This window comes from Triticum dicoccoides, chromosome 6B (assembly GCF_002162155.2).
Source record: "Triticum dicoccoides isolate Atlit2015 ecotype Zavitan chromosome 6B, WEW_v2.0, whole genome shotgun sequence".
Classification (NCBI taxonomy): domain Eukaryota; kingdom Viridiplantae; phylum Streptophyta; class Magnoliopsida; order Poales; family Poaceae; genus Triticum; species Triticum dicoccoides.
The window spans coordinates 12,963,266-12,969,571 of record NC_041391.1 but is presented as its reverse complement, the minus strand read 5'-3'; positions in this window follow the sequence as shown (position 1 = coordinate 12,969,571).

Genomic DNA, 6,306 nt, shown 5'->3' with positions numbered 1-6,306 from the left:
ATCTCTAAAAAGACAAATATGTAGGAACGGAGGGAGTAGGTGCTAGATGCCGTACGAGACTAGAGACTACTAGTACCACTGTTATCAATCAACAGCGAGGGGTGGTGCGTGTCTGGGCACGGTGGATCGTGGGATCCTGTGACCAGAGTAAGGTCGGCCTCGGCTGGATGGTGGCTCGTGGCCGGCAGATGGTCGATGCAACTCTGGGAGAAATCCTTGTTCTGATCTTCATCGAAGCCAGCGACAGCGGTGCCTGCAGGTGTCGTGACATTTCTTGGAAGTGGCGTCTTAAAGGTGTGCTCCTTCTCTCCGGGGCATTCGCTCCGGAGGGAAAACTCAGATCAGTTGGATCAGGCGATGGAGGCGTTTTCACGTCTTTCTCCTCCTTGGGGGCATCGTCTCGGAGCCGGCTACACCTGGGAGACCGATGTATGGCGGCATCTTCGTCATGTGCTTTGCTAAGGCAGGATGCTGGTTTCTGTTTTGGCAACGATGATGGGGTTGAGAGGAGCTCGGGTCGTGGCATGGACTTCGATAGTCGGTTCTTCCCAGCGTGCCTGACGTGCCCTTTCGTTGGTTGCTTGGCTGCTTTGAAGTCAGAGCGCGGTGGAGCGAGTCTAGGTGGTGACGATGACAGGCAGTTGGTGATTGTTTGCGGAGGGCACGGTCGGCGCAAGTCGTGCATATTTCCCTTCCGATACTCGTCATCAAAGTCAGAACTATAGCTTGCTTTCGCGTGTGGCTGTCTGTTGGCATGTGCCTTCATGGCTTCGGCGGCTGTTTGCGGGTTGGTTTGATGATGGAGCTCTATGGTGAAGTCGGAGTCACCCATTCGAAGCAATTGGTGATAACGATAACGCTTGTGACTCATCAACAGATGTCTTTCTTCTTTGCAGCTTCAAGTTCCAAGTTGCTGGCAAGAATGGGCGGTGGTGCCCATGTCATATGGGTTGGGTTGTATCGGTTTTAACGATATCGGTTCTGCTTCGGCCAGATCCATTCCTCGTCGATGGCGGGTGGTGCGGGTCCTCTCGCCAGCGGGGTGCGGGTGCTTCAAGTCCGTCAACAGTTGGCTAGCGTGAAAAGTTCTCCGAAAAACAAGCATTTCATTTTCACGGCAGTGTGGCATATCAGTCCGTAGTCTCTGTCCGTAGCCGTTCGTCCGTTGACGTAGCGTGCTGCTATGCTCGCCCCCGCCCTGGCAAGCAGCATATCGGGTAGGCCGGCGGGTGCACCTCCTGAAGCTGAATGCCAGGCCATGCATCATATCGGGTAGGGTGCACCGTATGTGTGCAGGCCCAGGGATATATATGGACCCGGCGGACGCAGTATGGCGCGCTGGTAAGGGCAAGGCACATGCCATGCCCGTGCACCCCATGCATGATTGATTATGCCCAAGCAACGTTACAAAAACATTTGGTACGTGACCGCCTGCTGCGCTTTAATGCATCGTGCCCCCTCCGCGGGGAAGAAAAGAATTAGAGAATTTTGCACAAAAAAAATTGTTTTTTAGTTTTTTGCCAAAAAAACTTCCAATCTATTCATCAAGTGTCAAGATAGTACTCCAAACTATTAAAAAGAAGGCAGTACAAAGAAAAGATTACATCAGATCTGAGGACCACCTTGCAACAACTACAAGCACTGGACCTAACTGAAGGCGTGCCGCCATCATCTCCTCTCCGTAATGGGGCCAAGTAAACCTAATTGTAGCACATAGTTGGGAAGTTATCGTGCTAAGACTTCATAGAACCATCGATTCAGAACTGTAACAGTCGCTGATGAAGGGAAGTGTAGATCGAAAGGATCCACCCTGATGATTATTACTCCCTTCGTCCCATAATATAAGAGCATTTTTTACACTAGTGTAGTGTCAAGAATGCTCTTATATTATGAGATGGAGGGAGTACATTAATTGTCACTGGTTTAGCACAAGTTATACCAACTTTATACTAAACAAACGAAATTAATATGGACCAACTTTGTACAAAACAAACGAAATTAATATGGATCGGAGGGAGTAACAAGGGAGTTAACTCTTTTGAACTTTACCAATTTCAAGACTGTTTCATAACGATTTCGTGGTCATGGCTACGGATTGTGAGAGTCAGAAATGAAAATGTGAATAATCTGTTAGATTGTCACATATTTTAGTTGTAAATTATCTCCTCACTATTCTGTAGTTCGGTGGGATAAGTATAAGTAAACTGAGAGCAAGGTGCTTTTCATATTATGTGCATGGTGACTATATAACCGTGTTGATATGGATTAGCAAAACTAATAATTGTTTGTTGAACTAGACATGCATGGTCTTCCGAACAAGAGTGAAGTGCACTGTAGGTCCTTGAACTATTCCATGGATGTCACGTAGGTCCCCAAACTATGAAAATCATCATCCAGGTCCTCAAAGTGCAGTAAATGTGTCGTTCAGGTCCAAAATCTCCCTGACAGGCTCTAACTAGCCACCTGGCATGTAAACAATAACCGTAACAGTGCGCGGCAAACGGTCCCGAATTCCTATGCGTGATGAACAGTACACAACAAAGAATAAATATTAAAAAATATAAAAAAACTGAGATCCTCTGTCATCAAAGAGACCCCGGCACGTGAACAGTAAAAATGGTCATTAGTTCAAAAAAAGTTCGTGAACGATGAATTTGGAAAAATATTTGTGACTTTAATAAAATGTTCGCGAACGATGAATTTGGAAAAATATTCGCGACTTTAAAAAAATATTCGCAAGTTTAAAAAAACTTCGCGAACGATGAGTTTGGAAAAAATATTCACGACTTTAAAAAAATATTTGTGAGTTTAAAAAAAGTTCGCGAACGATGAATTTGGAAAAAAATTCATGACTTTAAAAAAATGTTCGCGAACGATGAATTTGGAAAAATATTCGTGACTTTAATAAAATGTTCGTGAACGATGAATTTGGAAAAAATATTTGCGACTTTAATAAAAAGTTCACTAACATTTTTTAAAGTCACAAATTTTTGTGGTTCGCGAACATTTTTTTCCATACCCACGAACAATATTTGTGGTTCGCGAACATATTTTCAAATTTATTGTTTGTGAACTTTTTGAAAGTCGCGAATATTTTTCCCATATTCGCGAACATTTTTTTGAATTAATGAACATTTTTACTATTCACGCACCATGGCTATCTTCGATGCCAAAGATTTTCAGATTTTTTGTTCATATTTTTTTTATTTTTTGCACTGTTCGCCATGCCAGCTGGCCATTTAGAGGGGGTTAGTGAGATTTTGGACCTGGATGACACACTTACTGTACTTCGAGGACCTAAATGATGATTTTCATAGTTCGAGGACCTATGTGACACCCCTGAAATAGTTTAAAGACCTACAGTGCATTTCACTCTCCGAACAACACACAGTTACATGTATCCTGCACGCGATTAATTATTGAACGATGAGTCAAGGGACGTTCATGATGCTTTTTTCGCACTACAAGTTCATGATTAGCACTAGCAATCAAGGAGTTGGATGCTGCACGAGACTAGACTAGAGACCACTAGTGCTATGATACTGGCCTATTATCAGTGACGATAATTAATAGGGCAGCGAGAGAGGACATGATGGAAAGGGACGTGAGGTACGGATGTCTTTCGTTTTGTTGTTTCTTTGTATATATATTTATAGAGAGAGAGGAACGTGCATGAGACGTGACAACCATAGGCTGGTCCAGTTGGCTCGGCGGGGGAGAGATTAGATGCTTTATGATTTGTGAATGCCACATGTCATTCATCAGGGCGGGTCTCACCTGATTCATATGAGACATGGTCTCATATAATTTTTTTCCTGGGTCCATAGACAGGGAGGGACGATGCTTCGGTGCCTTAGGGCACCTACCTTTGTGTCTATGACATGTGGGCCCGACAGGTGGCTGGCCCACATGTCAGTGACCCAAAGGTAGGTGCCTTTAAGGCACTGAAGCTGTGTCCGACAGGGAGCCATTGCTGTCAGCCCCTCCGTACACTCATACGGCCCCACACCACGCGCGGGCTCGAAGGGGATCGATCTGTCTGCCGCGAGTGTCCATTGTTTGTTTGTTTCTCCAGACTCCAGCACCAAGAGACAAGTTGAGATCGCTATAGCTAGGGGCGACACAACGTCGTCATGGCCATTCCACACGTCGCTCAGCTATTATGCATGCACGTGATGATTTGTGGTGGGTTAGGTGACATATTGAAGGTACGATCATGCATGTATCGCGCGCACGTACGGTGGCCGGCCGGTAGTTACGTGTGCACTGCTTCGGACCTCCGGCAACTAGCTTTGATGCATGTACGCCCCACGTTTGGGCGCTCTACACTACCGGCAGCATGAAGGAAGGACAGCTATGCTGCAAGGCAGGGAAGTTATGTACTGGATCCGATATTCAACGGCGCAGCTAGCTAGTGCAGGCATGCATGGACCCGACGACGGACACACAACATATGTGTCCCGTGTGTGCGCACGCGCATGGAGACGAAACCCGCCGACGCCCGCCGGGCTGCAGCCCCATATATGCACAGTCATCAGCTCACCCGCTCGCTCTCCACACACTGCACTGCCACATGCACGCGAACGACAAGCAGCGCCGTGGTAGCTAGCTCGCTCCGCATCATTTGGTTGTTGTGATGCATCAACTAGTAGTGGCCTCCTTTAAATAGCCGGCGGTCGGGAAGAGTTTGCCCGACGTTGTGTTTAATGCCGAAACCCTCATAAACAGATGTGTGACGAAGTAGGTTTCTCGGCTTTCACGCAGTTTAATGGAGGCGTTTGAATGTGACGAGGAGGCATGTTCTGCCGGGCGGTGCCCTCAACCGGGGCGCCGCTTCAATGACGGAGATAGTGAGAGGTTGTGTTCGTCCTAAACCGTTTTCAATGTGGAAGGTCGCTCTACAATGTCATGAATGCGGGCAGCTGGTGTCGGCCGGGAAAGCGCACGGATGCGGTAGAAGGGGGTTTCGGTGGGCCAGGGCAACCGGACGCGGCCTTGGATGATGTCCAGACGCCCGCAAAACCCACCACATTTATCTGCGGTTTGCAGGAGAAGGTATTTCCGGACCCCGGCCCCTACGGACCAATATAGGCCCGCCCTAGCTAGATGTCACAACACGTTTGGACTGCGCACTCCCGATTTATGGGGGCGGTTTGATCGGGCGTTGAAGATGCCCTAACCCAGACCTATTATAAGGAGGATCAAGAAGCGTCAAGCCATCAACCCAAACCGAAGAATCACGAATTTTCTTCGTGGACGTACCACGCATCATCATCTCTTCTTTTGTTGTTGTTGTTGTTGTTGTTGTTGTTGTTGTTGTTGTTGCTGCATGTAGCTTGCTCCTCCTCACAGATTACAGACCACTGTACTACTGTACTAGTGTTTGTACTCAACGGCCAGGTACTCTACTGTACTAGTGTTTGTACTCAACGGCCAGGCAACGTCACCTGGTACTGTAGCTCTAGTGCAGCGCCCGATTCCATGCTAGGACTATCTCGTAAAACTGTTCATGGCCAGTTGGTTATGCCTTTCGGCATGTGTTCAGCTTAGGCGACGGCCACTTAGCTAGCTTTCATCCGATTTGATTTTTCAGAATGAATAGTTGATGCGAGATATGCATCCATGAGTGGATGTCTCCCGGTAGCGGCCGGTAGGCAGGGTACACAGTATACTCCTCCACCGGCCTCCATGTATTCTAGCGCTAGCGGTAGCCGACCCACCCCATAGCAGCAGCATCAACAGCTAGGACGCTGCTCCTGCTGCAAGCCATGTAAGTTGTGTACTCTACTGGATCCAATAATTCGGGACCCGGCGAGACATGTATGTCCTGTGCGGTACGCGCAGCCAGGCCAGCAGTCCCAGTTCAGCAGCGCAGAGCACAAACGCGCCCCAACAGACCGACCAACACACACGCATACACGGCCCTCGGCTCGACGCAGCTGTGCGCGATGGCTCTACGCTAGAGCACATCGACCTGGGCACGCCCAGTGCTGCGCAAGCAATTTCAATGGGACGACTCATTTCATCCGCGGCCGTCGATTTGGGTCGGCGCGACACAAAAGGCGGCCCAACGCGCCGACCCAAACAGACGCGCGTCCGTTTTTCGTCTGCAGGCGACCCATTTCCCACTGGTGGAAAAAGGGCCTTTGGTCGCGGTTCGCAACTGCCATTAGTTGCGGTTGCGCAACCGCGACCAAATAGGCGCGACTAAAGGCCCCCCCCCTTTTAGTCGCGGTTGCTTAAGAACCGCGATTAAAGGCCCGTCCACGTGGGCATCAGGCGGCCGTCGGGGCGGAGGACCTTTAG